The sequence below is a fragment of the Hordeum vulgare genome, chromosome 3H (assembly GCF_904849725.1).
Source record: "Hordeum vulgare subsp. vulgare chromosome 3H, MorexV3_pseudomolecules_assembly, whole genome shotgun sequence".
NCBI lineage: Eukaryota > Viridiplantae > Streptophyta > Magnoliopsida > Poales > Poaceae > Hordeum > Hordeum vulgare.
Window position 1 is genome coordinate 245509483 of NC_058520.1, and position 18413 is coordinate 245527895.

The window sequence follows — 18413 nt, forward strand, 5'->3', positions numbered from 1 at the left end:
TCATACAATAAATTAAGACAACTCCTATGGCTCCTGCCGGTTGTCATACTCATCGACATGCAAGTCGTGAATCCTATTGCAAGAACATGATCAATCTCATACATCACATATGTAGCATCACATCATTTTGGCCATATCACGTCACATAGCATACCGTGCAAAAACAAGTTAGACGTCCTCTAATTGTTGTTGCAAGTTTTACATGGCTGATTAGGCTTTCTCGCAAGATCACTTCTTACCTAGATGACAACCACAACATTGATATGCCAAAGCTATTTACCCTTCATTTGGACCCTCTTCATCGAATCCGATCCGACTAAAGTGGTAGAGTCAGACACCCGCTAGCCACCTTATGCAACAAGTGCATGTCGGTCGGTGGAACCAGTCTCACGTAAGAGTATGTGTAAAGTCGGTCCGGGCCGCTTCATCCCACGATGTTGCCTAATCAAGATAAGACTAGTAATCACAAGCAATTGACAAATCATCGCTCACAACTTTTGTGTTCTACTCGTGCATAGAATCTACGCATAGAACCTTGGCTCGGATGCCACTGTTGCGGAACGTAGTAATTTGAAAGAATTTCCTACGTCACACAAGGATCTATCTATGGAGAAACTAGCAACGAGCAAAGGGGTAGAGCATCTTCATACCTTTGAAGATCGCTAAGCGGAAGCCTTGCTAGAACGCGGTTGATGGAGTCGTACTCGCAGCGATTCAGATCTCACTGGATTCCGATCTATGTGCCGAACAACGGCGCTTCTGCGTTCAACACACGTGCAGACACGTGACGTCTCCAACGCCTTGATCTAGCAAGGATGGAGGAGAGGTTGAGGGAGGGCTCCGGCACCACGATGGTGTGGTGACGGTGGAGGTGCGTGGTACTCCGAGAGGGCTTCGCCAGGAACTACGGAGGATGAGGAGGAGTAGGAGTAGGGCTGCGCCGAGAGAGAGAGAAATTGTGTCTCAAATCAGCCCCAAACCCTCCACTATATATAGGAGGGGAGGCAGGAGGGTGCCCACCCTTAGGTTTTCCACCCTAAGGGGTGCGGCAGCCCTAGATGGGCAAGGGGCGGTTGCGAAGGGTGGAGGGGTGGCGCCCTAGGGTGGACCTTGAGGCCGAAGGCAGCCCCTCCACGCCTAGGGTTTGGCCCCCTCCACCCCTTGTGTGCCTTGGGCTGATGGTGGTGGCGCACCAACCCACTTAGGGGATGGTTCCCATCCACCTTTTGGCCCGTGTAGCACTTTGGGGCTGGTGGCCCTTCTCGCTGGACCCCCGGAACCCTTCCGGTGGTCCCGGTACATTACCGGTGACGCCCGAAACACTTCCGGCGATCAAATCGTCACTTCCTATATATGAATCTTTACCTCCGGACCTTTCGGTAACCACAACGAGCAAAGTGTGTAGACTCTACTGGTTTGGGAAGCATGCAGACATGACCGAGACACCTCTCCGGTCAATAACCAACAGCGGGGTCTAGATATCCATGTTGGTTCCCGCATGTTCCATGATAATCTCATCGGATGAACCACGGTGTCGGGGATTCAGTCAATCTCTTATGCAATTCCCTTTGTCAACCAGTATGATACCTGCCCGAGATTCGATCATCGGTATCCCTATACCTTTTACAATCGCGTTGCCGGCAAGTCTCTTTACTCGTTCCGTAACACATCATCCCGCGACTATCTCCTTACTCACATTGAGCTCATTATGATGATTGATCATCGAGTGGGCCGAGAGATACCTCTCCGTCACGCGGAGTGACAAATCCTAGTCTCGATTCGTGCCAACCCAAGAGACACTTTCGGAGATACCTGTAGTGCACCTTTATAATCACCTAGTTACGTTGTGACGTTTGGTACACCCAAAGTAGTACTACGGTATACGGGAGTTGCACAATCTCATCGACTAAGGAAATGATACTTGACATTAGGAAAGCTTTAGCAAACGAACAACACGATCTAGTGCTATGCTTAGGATTGGGTCTTGTCCATCACATCATTCCCCAATCATGTGATCCCGTTATCAGTGACATCCAGTGTCCATGATCAAGAAACCATGATCATCTATTGATCAACGAGCTATCCAAATAGAGGCTCCCTAGGGACACATTGTGATCTATATATTCACACATGTATTACAGTTTCCGGTTAATACAGTTATAGCATGAATAATAGACAATTATCATGAACCAATAAATATAATAATAACCACTTTATTATTGCCTCTAGGGCTTATTTCCAACAGGTTTGGTCCTTTCCAAAGCTGCAACTTCTACTCTTCTTCCTTGATGATGGGTGAGCGTGACAGTTTGATTGAAGCAGTCAATAAATACTTTGTTGGCATTTAACCAATCAATTCCCAAAATAACATCAGGATTATTGCTTTCGATCACGGTGGGATTTTTGCAAAAAGTCAAACCTTTAATCTCGATGGTAATGTCCTTATAATATTTCTGTGTAACATGTTGTACTCCCGGTGATGTGGTGGTCATCAAATTTTCCAAGGGGAGGATTGAAAAGTTCTATTTCAAGGCAATTTTTTGCGAAATGAATGAGTGGGAAGCTCTAGAATCTAACAAAATTGTGGCAAGAATTTTGTTGATAGAGAATGTATCGATTACTATCTCCACTGCGTTCATTGCGTCCTCCTTGGCCAAGAGATTCACGTGACCCTTCTTGTGGTTGTTATTGGGGTTGAAATTATTATGCCTAGGTGCAGAGTTTGTGTTGGAGCTGTTGGGTCTTGGTGCACCTTTTCCAGTCTCAGGGCACTGTCTTGCATAGTGTCAAGTTTCTCCATAGGCGAAAAAGGTGTTGCGTGGGCGGGGAGTAAAATCCTTGTTTTGTTTAAAATAATGATTTAATGTGTAGTGGTTTGATGTTGGAGCACGGGGTGCTGAACTCTTATTATTCTCTATGTTCTGTTTGTTGTTGCGGAAATTTGTCTGATTAGTACGACGACATTTGCGAATGTCGTCTAGGCTACGACATTCGGTCTCCAGCGTAATGGCCTTGTCCACAAGGGTCTTGAAATCTGGAAAAGTATGAACTACTAGTGGATATTTCAGTGCGGGTGCAAGCCCATCTAGAAGTTTCTCCATTTTGTTTTCCTCAGTCTTGTAGTCGTCACCAGATAACGAGCCAACTAGTTATATTGGTCCAGGTATTCTATTACAGTTGACCTTCGCTATTTGATATCTTCAAAATCTCTCTTCGTGAATTTCATGTCACTCTGGGAATGTGTGCCCCACAAAAACTTTCTTTAAATTCAGCCCAGGTGATATTGTTCTCATTTGGATGTACACGGAGGAAATTTTCCCACCACGAAGTTGCTGCTCCATATCAAAAATGAGGTGCATATAATACTTTCTCATGGTCGAAGCATTGGGCAATGACTAGTTTCCTTTTAATGTCCCACAACAAGTCGTGAGCCTCCATTGGTTTGTCAGTATGTGAGAAGACTGGTGGACGGGTCTTCAGTAATTCTGCCAATCTGGAAGGTGGTTGTCGGTGCACTAAAGACTGGGGTCTCTAGTGCCCAGACTTGTGCACGGGCGCGAAGAGCCCCTCACGGTAGGGCATGGAAGAATCCAGACAAGAAGAACACCCAAGGTATCCAAGGCCCCGACAAGCCTGCCTTGCCGGGAAGACACCCAAGGCCACGTCCGTCTAATGGATGTGTTGAACGTATCTAGCGCAAGGCCCCGGTGAGCCTCCCTCGTCGGGAAGACATCTGAAGCCCCCGGCAAGCTTCCTTGCCAGGACGAAGCACCAAGGCCCCGACAAGCACCCTTGCCGGGATGACGTGGCAAGGCACTAGAGGGCGACCGCCCTTGCCACAAAGCCACCACCCATCGAGTTCCACCGCATTCCGCATGCACCAGCGGGGCATCCAGGTGTCGAAGCACCTGGACACATGTCTTCACTAGCTCTTAGCTTACATGCACAAGACGTGCATTTAATGCACCTAACAACGGTAGATAGAAAAGAACCGTTATAGGTCCACTGTAACATCTCGTGAACCTACCATTGAGCACCGTAGGTGACCCCTTTGCCTATAAAAGGAGGCCCTTAGGTCATTCACAAGGGGTTAGACTCTCTAGAGATTGCCAAGAAGGCGGTTATCATCACTATATCGAACAACGAAAGAATGCTTAACACGATCAAACGAGCAGGACGTAGGGTTTCACGCGTGAGCGGCCCGAACCTAGGTAAAAAGGCTTGTCGGGTGTTGATCGTAAGGTCTGCTCTTGACGTTTCTTTTCCCCTCCCTATGATTACAAGGGTATCACATTGATCCCAATAGGTGTCGACCTAGCATCGCCCACATCTTTGGCGCGCCAGGTAGGGGAGGGGGAAAACGCATGAATGAGGAGCACGCTCAACGCCGGCTCCATCGAAGTTTGGGCGCTATGCCGCGTTCCTCCTAAAATGGAGTACCGGGCGGGTGCCATGTTCTTCTAAGGCCTCCCAAGGCTTGCGTGAGCGTGTTGCTACACATGTGAGCTGGGCAGGGAGGCGGAGGCTCCAAGAGCAGCATCGTCAGGCCGATGCGTCGATCGGGGGGCCAACATGCAGCTGTCGAGGGCGTGCCTGGGCGCTTCACAAAGGCCCCGGCGCATACTCCGGCGGACGCACCTCCGGGAGCGATGCATGGTTGTTGAGGATGCGCCACACGGTTCTGAAGACCCGGCGTGAACTCCAGTGGGAATGTTGCGCCCCTGAGAGCGTCGCATCGTTGCCCAAGGACACGCTCGGCGGCTCTGCAAGCACGGCCTAGCAAGAGAAAATCTAAGGGGTTACACCCTGGCTTGCTCTTCCTCCAAGCGACGGTTACGGACGGTCGGCAAGAAGTCCTTGCCGTAGAAGAGACCGCCAGGATCGGTGATTTCCTGCTTGCCGAGTGCTACGACGCCCCGGCAAAAGATTCAAGCGCCTTGCAGCCGCGGCGCGGACACATAAGTTCTTGAGTTTGAGATTCAGATTTGAAGTAGAAAGATTCTCTGCTTTTTCCCTTCGGAAGTTTCCAATCTTTGTGTGAGGAGTTTGTGCGTATTGGGACCTTCCCAAAGATCGGCGCACCTTGTCTTTGTTTCGAACTTGTTAAAACGACCTGAACAACCACAAAGCGCCTTCAAACAGTTGCGAACCTGATCAACAGTGCAAGCGGCTACGTAGCACCCGATTTCGTCTCAAGCTACGCTTGGCGATCTCCATGGTTGCACCGAAGGTGGCAAGGAGCCTTGCCGGTAGTCGCCGACAAGCTCCTAGATATGGAAGAACAAATCATACAAAGAACGAAATAGAAAAAGGGAAAAACAGTCTTTTTCATTCATATGAGTAGATACATTTGGCTTCCCTTACAAAGCGTGGTGGTCCTAACCTAAAGACTCTATATTTTGACGTGGGCCGACCCGCGTAGAGGAGTGAAGTTCAAGAAGACAAAAAGGCGGGCCACCCCCCACCCCCGACGCAACCCAGGCTGGTCCCTCCTGGACCAGCATTGCGCACTCGAGAAATGCGTCGGGGGGCAGGGCAGCAAGAGGAGGTGAAGGGGTCGGGTCCAATGCTCGCACCGCCCCAAAGAAAAGGCATCAATGCAGGCCCCGGTCGAGTGTACGAGAGGCGTGAACAGGTATCGGCAGCCAGGCCAGCGGTCAGTCAGAACTCGGGGGATGGTATTCCGACTTGACTCCCTAGACTCCCGACCTGCTAAGAGCGCCACCGCCGCCGCCGTCCCCCTCGTCACCGTTGCTTGAAGCGGAACTCCCAATGCCGCACGAGCAACCTTCGCAGCAATTGAGAAGCACACATGGCCCCCCTAAAGCAACATGGAGGGACGCCACAAAAGCATGTCCCGAGAAGGCACAAGCGTTGGAGTAGCGCTCCGCCTCCCCCGGCCTCGACCTCCGCGGCGACCTCGGCCCCTCGCCCTTCCTCCACCACGGGCATTTGGACCGCCTTCCGCCGCGGCACCCTTAGAAGGTGTGGCATGATCCGAGAGGGATCCCCTCGCCGCCATCACGGCAGACGGTGGCATACCCCGTCCCCTAACCATGGTTAGGGGCAAGCGCCACCAGTAGACAGAAGAAGATTCAGAAGGCCAAGATCGAGGAGTTAGCACCTTAAAGGGGAGTTGAGTGAGAAAAAACCCTCGCAAACCCCTCCCAATTTATAGGACGGGCCGCGGGGGCTAGTCTCCCTTACTCCAGAAGCCACCACCCTATACGGCCAATCGCTCAAGCTCACAGGCGAAAAGAGAACCGCCCTGATGCGCCTTTCAAGGCCTCGGCTGCCACCTATCCATCAATGAGTGCGCATGCCACGCGCTTGGTAGAGGCATTTGAGGAGGTGGAGAGGCCACTCCGCGCACGACCTCCCAACTGCGCAAGATCAATACGCGGTGTGTGGAAAGGCAACCGCTAGCAAATCCAGCCGCGAAGGCCCGTACACCTCTTTGGGCCTGGCCGAAAAACGCTCCGCGCGCGTGTGTGGCCCGGGCCGGGGGGCTCATATCGGTGCACTAAATACTAGAGTCTCTAGCGCCCCAGATTTGTGCACGGGCGCAAAGAGCCCCTGACGGTAGGGCGTGGCAGAATCCAGACGAGAAGCACCCCCAAGGTATCCAAGGCCCCAGCAAACCTGCCTTGCCGGGAAGACACCCAAGGCGACGTCCGTCTAATGGACGTGATGAACGCACCTAGCGCAAGGCCCCGGCGAGCCTCCCTAGTTGGGAAGACAGCTGAAGCCCCGAGCAAGCTTCCTTGCCTGGATGAAGGACCAAGGCCCCGACAAGCACCCTTGCCAGGATGATGTGGCAAGGCACCAGAGGGTGACTGCCCTTGCCACACTGCCACCGCCCCCCGAGTTCCAGCGCATTCCGCATGCGCCAGCGGGGCATCCAGTTGTCTAAGCACCTGGACACATGTCTTCACTAGCGCTCAGCTGACATGGACAAGATGTGCATTTAATGCACCTGACAGCGGTAGATAGATAAACACCGCTGTAGGTCCACTGTAACATCTGGTGAACCTACCATCGAGCACTGTAGGTGACCCATTTGCCTATAAAAGGAGGACCTTAGCTCATTCACAAGGGCTTAGACTCTCTAGAGATTGGCCAAGAAGATGGTTATCATCACTTTAATGAACGATAAAAGAACACTTAACACGATCAGACGAGCAGGAGATAGGGTTTTACGCGTAAGCGGCCCGAACCTGGGTAAAAAGGCTTGCCGGGTGTTGATCGTTAGGTCTGCTCTTGACGTTGCTTTCCCCCTCCCTACGATTACAAGGGTATCACATTGACCCCCATAGGTGTTGACCTAGCATCGCCGAAAGTGGTTGATGAGGTCCGCATTGATTTCTCGTAATAAGTTGTCCCATCATTTCCTGATGTTGTTGTTGACTTTGCTCATAAAGGCGACAGACTTGTGAGAATGCGGAGTCGCTGTCGGGCTGACTTGATTGACCCTGAGTGAAATTATTTCCAGTTTGTGTGTACTGATTTTCCTCTGGCGGACTTGGCATAGAGCGGGTCAGGGACGATTCGTTTCTTACCTATGGTTGATGTTGCAAAACCAAATGAGAAATTCTGATCAAAATTAAATAAAAAAATATTTTTGCACACAAGAGAACACCAACAATTTTCATAAAGCATACCTCATGTTGAGAGAAGGACTGCAAATACATATTTTACATCGAGCATAATTATACAATATGGCACTCAGGCTACGTATACACGAACTTCACATGTAATTTTAGCTAGTTTACTTCTCTTGATCCTACATGATGCACCACGACTACTTCCCTTCAGTCTAAAAGAACACAATTATACATATCATACAAACGCATTGACGTACTGTTGTATCATCTCCATATGGAGTCGGAAGAAACCTGGATCGGCTGGGCCAGGAAAAGTCCGAGAAGAGGTGCTAGGGACTCCACTTCCTCCTACACGGGCTCTAGAATAATGGCGCAAGGCGGCGAAGCACGAGCTGGGCTAGCAGGTAGGGCAGCTTTGATGGCGGCAGGAGCAATGACTTGATTGAACTCCTCGAGTGTAGGCAGCTGGCGGCGAACTAGCTGGGCTGGCCGAGCGCATGAAGCGGTGGAAGAAGGGCATGACTGAGGTGGTTCGGGACGGAGGAGCTTAGTGCTATTATGGGGACGAGTGTGAGTCTCCAGATGAGAAGCCACCAAGTCATCCACTCTGCTGTCAAAAGCTAACTCCAAGGCCATGAGGTATTGCACGAGCATCCCAATGGCCTCTTTTTCCTCTCCTCTGGTTTAAGCAAAAGTATAGTGACTGGCACGACAAGTAGTAATAAGGACGAGTCTTTGTCATGGGGAGGGTGTCCCGAAGACGGGCAATTGCCTCCCTGGAAGCCATCTACATAGCCTGCCTCTTCGTAGGCATGGCTCTCCCGACGAAGCGAATACGGTGGGTATTAACTCACCCACTAATAAAATGCACCAAAGCCTGATACATAGTTAGCTCGTCATTGATCTTGTGTTGGTAGAACGTGTACTTGGTGCGAGTCATTGGTCTAATCGTGACCTTGGCAATGGTGGAAAGGAGTCACGAAAACCCCACCGGCTTGTTGGTGAACAATTATGACGGACAACCGTTGCCAGCCATCTACACAGTAGAAAGTTTTTTCCATGTAGTCATAACATATATATATGTTGACTAACAGAAAAGTATCTAGAGTATGCAGATAAATAAAAACAAGTAATTCGGTTAATGATGGCGCCTAAAGGTTTCCTACAGTCAGCCTGGCTCTGATACCAAGGTTGTTAGGACTGGTTTCTAGGAAAAATATTTTTTTTCTGGAAATCAGCCATGGAAGTCATGAGTGTAAGAAATAATTCTCAGTCACACACACATCTGGATACAGAAACGAGTAGTACTTAATATTAAACATAATAGTGCGCAGGTTGCTCTATAACTTATTACAACACACCCATGGATGATGCAAGGGTGGATATGATACAGTGGTCATTGGATACTTTACTGCTCGTAATAAAGTGGGCACATCACATCAGAGAGAAGTTACCTAGCAAAAGTACTACTACGCACCAAGCGTTAGAGTGAAGCTTGATGATTTATTCATAGTGGCGGAAGCGGTGATTAATACAACGATAGACTCTCCAAGATCGCAAGACTAGCTCGGACTCTTCTAGGCATTGGACTCACTATCCTACTCTTCGTCCATGAGGTATCCTTCATCCATATCTGGCCACATCAACAAGCCAGTGAGTACTTCGAGAAGTACTCGCAAACAGTTTGCACAGAAGATATGATGAATGCAGTAGTTAATATGCATGATTGATATTCAAATATAATCATGGTAGGTAAATTATGTTACAGGATAAGTCCGGCCGTAGTCCTCCCGAAATATCGTTGAAGTTAAAAAGATGTCGATCGGGTGTCTGAAGCGACGCAACGAAAGGAGACAAGTAAAACACATGGCCACCATTGGGCGTATGCGCGACACCACATACAGGGCAGAAATAAAATAACAGGCCACGGTAATGCATCTTGGCGACACCGCATAAAGGGCATAACAATTAAATAAATACTATCCATGATCGGGCATCGCAGCGAAAGTGTAGAAAGGGTATAATCAAATAAATACCCGCCACAGTCGGGCATCTCAGCGACAGTGCAGAAAGGGCATAATAAATAAATATGCGCCAGAGTCGGTCGTCTTTGCGACACCGCAAAATGGGCATAACAATTAAATAAATACTCACCACAATCGGGCGTCTTAGCGACACCGCATAAGTGGCATAATAAAAAAAATACGCACCATAGTCGGGATTCTCAGCGACACTTCATAAAGGGCATAACAATTAAATAAATACTCGCCAATGTTGGGTGTCTCAGCGACAGAGCAGAAAGGGCATAATAAAATAAAATAATACCGAGGTGGTACTACCAACCTTCAGGGTATTCCACACAGTCAAATATTCATCAAGTTATATATTTATTTCAGCCCAATACCATTTATAATCATCATCGCAACCAACTTGTGCTCCAGAGAACTAACACTAAGACTAACACTTGGCCTGTCAACCAACCGTTCATGACCGTGGACATGGCTACTCAAATAGTTTTGACTCTGCAAAGGGTGTACTCTTTACCCATAGCGAACGGGTTCGAATAGTCACCCGGAGTAGTCCCGCGTATGGTATTTTAGAACCAAACACTCAGAATTAGTACCCAACCATTCCCCCCCTCCCCCCGCGAAGACCGCCATCACCCGACTACGCTGCCAAGGAAAAAACTTAAGATGGGGAGGCCACATCCTCGAGTAGCATGGGATCACATTTGTACTGCGCTACAAGGCAGTGCCCTCCCTCTCGGTCCCAGACCTGAAAACACCCATGCCCCCTGACCGGATGACTGTATTTATTCCAGGGCCATGAATACCTTCATACCGTCCCTTGTACGTGGTGTGTAACTAATAATAAGTTCACAACCTACTTCACCGCATCCCCTTCCGGGAAGACCGTGGTAGTAGGATAATGGAAGTGACGCACTTGACAAGACTCGATCTAGGTCAATAATGGAGTTATTAAATTTCATATCATCAGTCATGCATCAATCACGACTAGGTCACAACCTACCATGTCCCACGTGACTAGGTCGTCCATCACCTCACATTACCATATGAAACTTATCATTTTATGGCATAAGAGTATAATGATTAATATAAAGATACATGGGTTAATGTAATAGTTGATCAAAGAAAATTAATCACCAAACATCACACCAAAAGTACAAACATGCTTGCCTGGTACCACGTAGTCTAGATCGAGCTTGATGAAGTTGACGTCAGTGTTTCCCACGTCGGAATCTACATCATACATCCATAGACTATCGTAGGTACTAAGGCTTAGCTACTGCCTCTAAATATTTTGTAATAAATATGAAAATAAACTAGACAACGAGAGAATTTTTTGCAAAAACAAACACTGGAAAAGCTATTGTGGTTTAAAAGTTATAGGAAAAACAAATCCACGAACTAGTGTGTAAGGAAACAAAAATTAGCGAGGGGCTTGCGTGAGAAAAAGCAAAGCGCCCGAAAGGAAATACGCCAACCCGCAGCGAATATTCGCTGATCCTGACGAGGAAAGTTCCTTTGGGGAAAACAATTTGATTGAAAATAAAATCCTGACAAGGGGGACCCTCCCGTCAGGTTTGAATCTCCCCGGCGCTAGAGGCAACGCGGTCGTCGCCGGCGGTGATTCGCGATGGGACAGGGCAAACAAAGGGTACCAGCACACTCACCGAGTCTCTCCACGTCTGTGGCAGTAGGTGCTTCTCGGAGCTCTACGTGGAGGACGGCCTTGCTCCGGTAGACGATGGTGTCAGGCTCTTCTTGATCTCACGGGAGGGGGAGAGTAAGATCAAATTGGAGCACGGCTCAGGGTCTAGAACACACTAAGAGGCTACGACAAGATTTTCAGGGGCTAAGCTCGGCTCACCTGCTCGAATCCAACCGGGACCCGAGGCATATCGAGGTGGCCGGAGACGGAGAAGAAGGCCTCTCCGAGGCCCTTCTTTGGCTTGAGCGAGGATCCTGGAGGGAGAGAGTAGTGGATGATGAGGTTGGGGTTGAACGGGGGCTCGGGGTATCCTCTATTTATAGATGGACGAGAGGGAAGCTGTAGGAGCTTAACTCCGATGACCAAATCCGTTGGCCAGGGGGTTTTATCAGGGGGTTACAGGGCTGGTTCAGCATCCACACCTCTTGGGGGTTCCATTTTTGGGCTAAGTGAGATCAACCATAGAGGGAAAACATGGTTCAACAGTGCGACTCTCTCACTGGTGCGTCGGCAACAGGAATTGTGCTCTATGCCACCCGGGATGTGGCGACGGCAAACGCGGAGTGCACGAACGGGGACGGTCATGTGGAGGCTTGGGAATCAATGGGCAGTGCCAAATGGCTTAGCTTTGCGGCAGATGCTTCTGCTGGCCGCGACAGCCGCTGCTGGCACTATTGCCAAGGCTGACTTGCTCAGGCCAACTCACCACTGACACTTGCATGCGGCCAAGCAACCGTGCGGCGTGTTGGATAAGGGCTAGGTAGAGTGGCAAGCATCCATGTTCGCCACTGTGGCGATTGATGTTGCAGCTCCTGAAACTCTGAACCTGACTGCTGTTGCTGTTTCTGATAATCAGAAACTGTTGATCAATAGTGTCTGCCATGTGTTCGAGTAAATGCTAGAGGGGTCAAAGCAATTCTACTGGGCTGAAATTCTTTGGGGTTGTCTCTCATTGTCCCCTAATGTTGCATGAAAATTTTCAGAATTTTTTAAAATATTTAAGTCAGATTTAACCAAAAACAGAGAATTCTATTGAAACTTAGGTCAAACAAAATTTGAAATATTTAAAATGGAAACCAGAATATTCTTCGTGAAATGAGTTGAGGATACATAGATCTACCAAGGATAGGAATTTTGGGATCAGAAATCCAAGGAAAAATATGAGTTCCATTGCAAAAATCCTAGAGTCAAAACTGATTACACAAAACAGTTTTGGTTAGAATAAAAAATCAAGAGTTGCTAAACCTTTCCAAAACTTTGGGAAATCATTTTTGAAGGTTGTGAAGATGTGAATGAGGTGCCATGGACAAGAAATGAGAGGAGCGTGGACGTAACCAAAATTTTGAAGTAGAGTAGGTTTGGTAAAAGCTTAGCTACTCATTTATTAGGAATTTAAAATAAGATAAAGGTTTTCTTTCAGTCAAAAGTTTTAGCAAGGACACACCAGGAGAAATTCTTCCAGCAAGAGTTGTTGTTCGAGAACTTTAAAAGATTTTCTCAAGAGAGATTTTTTCAAAAGCTCCCAATGACGCTTGCCAAAAGAAACAATTGTTCTTGAAAAACCCAATTCAAAATAATGAGGTCAGGGAAAAACTAAATTAAAAATTTGAGGATGTTACTATTGGGGAACGTTGCAATGAAAACAAAAAAATTCCTACGCACACGAAGACCTATCATTGTGATGTTAATCTACGAGAGGGAGATCGGATCCACATACCATTGTAGATCGCTAAGAGGGAAGCGTTAAGAAACGCGGTTGATGTAGTGGAACAACTACGTGATCCAAATCACCGTCGTCCCACGATCCGTCCCGATCTAGCACCAAACGGATGACACCTCCGCGTTCAGCACACGTATAGCTCGATGATGATCTCTGCCTTCTTGATCCAGCAAGAGAGACGGGGAAGTAGATGAGTTCTCCGGCCGTGTGACAGCGCGCCGGTGATCGTGATGATCTATTCCTGCACGGCTCCGCCCGAGCTTCGCAGAAAACAGATCTAGAGGAAGAACTACGAAGTAGAGGTTTATGGTTAAACGTGGCAAAGTTGTGTCCCAAAGCCCTTAAAACCTCTAGTATATATAGGAGGAAGGGAGGAGCTAGCCTTGGAGCTCAAGGGAGCCCCTAGGGCATCGGCTGAAGGGAGGAAGAAGGGCTCCCACACCAATTCGGTTTGGAAGGTGGAGTCCCTTCCTTCCTTCCCACCTCCTTTTTTTCTTTCTCCTTAGATTTTTTCCCTTAGCCGAAATAGCCCTATTAGGCTGGCCTCCCCAGCCCACCAAGGGCTGGTGCGCCACCCATGGGCTATTAGGTTCTCTCCCGGGTGGGTAGCCCCTCCCCGTAAAAACCCGGACCCCATTCATCACTCCCGGTACACTGCCGGCAATGCCCGAAATCTTTCCGGAGGCCATATGAAACAATCCTATATATAAATCTTCGTTTTCGAACCATTTAGGAAACCCTCGTGACGTATGTGATCTCCTCCGGGACTGCGAACAAACCTACGGTCACCGACACGTATAAGTCAACTATATCGAAACGTCACAGAACCTTAAGTGTGCAGACCCTGCGGGTTCGATAACTATGTAGACATGACCTGAGACACTCCCAGTCAATATCCAACAGAGGGACCTGGATGTCCATATTGGATCCTACATATTCTATGAAGATCTTATCGGTTGAACCTCTGTGCCAAGGATTCATATAATCCCGTATACCATTCCCTTTGTCCTTCGGTATATTACTTGCCCGAGATTTGATAGTCGGTATCCCTATACCTATTTCAATCTCGTTACCGGCAAGTCTCTTTACTTGTTCCGTAATACAAGATCCTGTGACTAACACTTTAGCACATTGCTTGCAAGGCTTATATGTGATGTTGTATTACCGAGTGGTCAATGAGACACCTCTCCGTCACACGGAGTGACAAATCCCCGTCTTGATCCATGCTAACTCCACGGACACCTTCGGAGATACCTGTAGAGCACCTTTATAGTCACCAAGTAACGTTGCGACGTTTGATACACACAAGGTATTCCTCCGGTGTCAGTGAGTTACATGATCTCATGGTCATAGTAACAAAATGACACGATCACATGCTATGTTTATTGTTTGGGTCTTGTCCATCACATCATTCTCCTACTAATGTGATCCAGTCATCAAGTGACAACACTTGTATATGGTCAGAAAACCTTAACCATCCTTGATCAACTGGCTAGTCAACTAGAGGCTTACTAGGGGCATAGTTTTGTCTATATATCCACACATGCATTTATGTTTTCATTCAATACAATTATAGCATGGATAATAAACGATTATATTGAAACAGGAAATATAATAATAACTATTTTATCATTGCCTCTAGGGCATATTTCCAACAGTCTCCCACTTGCACTAGAGTTAATAATCTAGTCTCACATTGCTATGCGATTTACATTGGAATGAATCTAACACCCATACAGTTCTGGTGTTGATCATGCTTCGCTCGTGGAAGAGGTTTACTTAGTAGATCTGCAACATTCAGATCCGTGTGCACTTTGCAAATATTTACATCCCCTCCTTGGACATAGTCGCGGTTCAGGTTCAAGCGTCATTTGATGTGTCTGGTCTTCATGTGAAACCTTGGTTCCTTGGCTAGAGCAATGGCACCAATGTTGTCACAGAACAAAGTTATTGGTGCTAGTGCGCTCGGGACAACTCCAAGATCCGTCATGAACTGCTTCGTCCACACACCCTCCTTAGCCGCCTCCAAGGCAGCCATGTACTCCACTTCACATGTAGAATCTGCTATGACGCATTTCTTGGAACTGCACCAGCTTACCGCACCCCATTGAGAATAAATACGTATCCGATTTCAGTCTTAGAGTCATCCGGATCAGTGTCAAAGCTTGCATTGATGTAACCCTTTACGATGAGCTATTCGTAACCTCCATAAACGAGAAACATTTCCTTAGTCCTTTTCAGGTACTTCAGAATATTCTTGACCGCCTCCCAGTGTTCCACTCATGGATCACTTTGAAACCTGCCTGCCGATAACCCACAAGCATAGGGGATTGCAACAGTTTTCGAGGGTAGAGTATTCAACCGAAATTTATTGATTCGACTCAAGGGGAAGCCAAATAATATTCTCAAGTATTAGCAGTTGAGTTATCAATTGAAGCACACCTGAAAGATTTAATATCTACAGCAAAGTATCAGTAGCAAGGTAGTGTGATAGCAAAAGTAGCAACAGTAACCAGTAGCTGCAAAGTGACAGAAGTAGCAACAGAGTAACAGTAGCAGCAACAGAGTAACAGTAGCAGCAGTGACAGCAGTAGCAGCAAAGTAACATAGGAAGGACCAGTAGGAAAACCTTGTAGGCATTGGATGAGTGATGGATGATTATGCTGGATGCTATTCATCATGTAACAGTTATAACACAGAGAGATAAGTAAATATCTCCAGTTCGTCAATGTAATGTAGGCATGTATTCCGTATGTAGTCATACGTGCTTAGGGAAAAGAACTTGCATGACATCTATTGTCCATCCCTCCCGTGGCAGCGGGGTCCTAATGGAAACTATGGGATATTAAGGTTCTCCTTTCAATAAGGAACCGGACCAACGCATTAACACTTGGTGAATACATGAACTCCTCATACTATGGTCATCTCCGGGAGTGGTTCCAGCTATTGTCACTCCAGGGTTGCCAGGTCATAACACATAGTAGGTGACTACAACTTGCGAGATAGGATCAAGAACACACATATATTGGCAACAACATAATAGGTTCAGATCTGAAATCATGGCACTCGGGCCCTAGTAACAAGCATTAAGCATGGCAAAGTAGTAGAAACATCAATCTCAGAACATATTGGATAGCAGGGATCAATCCCCGTCAAAACTAACTCGATTACATGATAGATCTCATCCAACCCATCACCGTACAGCAACCCTACGATGAGATTACTCACGAACGGTGAAGAGCATCATGGAATTGGCGATGAAGGAAGGTTGATGATGACGATGGCGACGATTACCCCTCTTTGGAGCTGAGAACGAACTCCAGATCTGCCATCAAGAGGAAGAACAGGAGGTGGCGGCGCCTCTATATTGTAAAACGTGATGAACTCTTCTCCTTGATTTTTTTCCGGACGAAAATGGGTAAATAGAGCTGGATTTGGAGGCGGTGGAGCGTTGTGGGCCCCCACAACCTTGCCACGCGCTCCGAGGGGGGCCCGCGCCTGGTGGGCTTTTGGGCTCACAGCTCCACTTCCTCCGCTGAATCTTGCGGTAGTATTTTTCATAAGTTCCACAAAAATTGTCCATAAATTTTCAGGTCGTTCCGAGAACTTTCATTTCTGCCCAAAAACAACACCATGGCAATTCTTCTAAAAGCAGCATCAGTCCGGGTTAGTTCCATTCAAATCATGCAAATTAGAGTCCAAAACAAGGGCAAAAGAGTTCGGAGAAGTAGATACGACGGAGACGTATCAACTCCCGCAAGCTTAAAGCCTTGCTTGTCCTCAAGTAACTCAGTTCACAAACTGAGAGAGACAAACCACATAAGCATGTCCTCAAGTAACTCTGTTTGATCTTGTTGTTGCAACCATGTCTAACTCACACCCAGAATTCCAGCAACATCACAATCAAACCACATAAGGAAATGACATCTAGGTCTCACGATAAACTCATATCAATGGCATAATCAACTAGCGAGAAAATAATAATAAGCCTCAAGTGTCAACACTTCAATCAAAACAACATGAAGCAGTACAAATAGATGGTATCTCGCTAGCTCCTTCTGAGACCGCAAAACATAAATGCAGAGCACCTTAAAAGAGAAAGGGCTGACTAAACATTGTAATTCGTGGCAATGAAGATCCAGTCATAGTCATACTCAACACAGTTAAAAGCAAAGCATAAAAATGACAGAGGTGCTCTCTAATTGGTTCTTTTGTAAGAGGAGGATGACTTAACAGGAACGTAAATAGACAGGCCCTTCGTAGAGGGAAGCATTGATTTGCAGAGGTGCCAGAGCTCAATCTTTGAAAACAGAGATAATAATTTTGGGTGGCATGCTTTCATTGTCAACGCAATGAGTAAGAGTTCTCAATATCTTCCACGCTACACATGCTATAGGCAGTTCCCAAACAGAAAAGTAAAGTTTTGACTCCCCCACCACCAATCAATCACACTCCACGGCTAGCCGAATCCTCGAGTACCGTCCAAACCAACATCAATCCTGGGGGAGTTTTGTTTGCAATTATCTTTCGATTTGAGCATGGAACTGGGAATTCCAATTACCGGCGCCTTTCTCGTGAATGATAGTGAATAAACACATATCGAGGATAACACGCCTAGCATGGAAGATACGAATAGCCCCGGTCACCACATGAGCGGTTCGGGCATGCAAAAAAGATTATTTCTTGAAGATTTAGAGAGTGGCACATGCAAATTTACTTGGAACGACAGGTAGATACCGCACATAGGTAGGTATGGTGGACTCATATGGCACAACTTTAGGTTTATGGGTGTGGATGCACAAGGAGTATTCCCGCTTAGTACAAGTGAAGGCTAGCAAAAGACTGGGAAGCGACCAACTAGAGAGCGAGAACAGTCATCAAAATGCATTGAGATTAACTAACATTGAGTGCAAGCATGAGTAGGACATAAATCACAATGAACATGAACATCATAGAGGCTATGTTGATTTTGTTTCAACTACATGCGTGAACATGCGCCAAGTCAAGCCACTTGAAACATTCAAAGGAGGATACCATCCTATCATACTACATCGTAGTCATCTCAACATTCATGTGGGCAACCAAGAGAGACCATTATAAGCTCCTAGCTAAATAAGCATGGCATAAGCAACTACGTTCTCTAAGTTGTCATTGCAAACATGTTTCCCTCACAACAAAGCTGAATCAGGCATGATGAGCTAGTCATATTTACAAAAACAAAATAGATCGAGTTCATACCAGCTTTTCCAGGCTCAGTCACTTCATCATATATCGTCATTATTGCCTTTCACTTGCACGACCGAATGATGTGAACAATAATAAACATGCTCGTGCATTGGAGTACGCTGGAATCTACA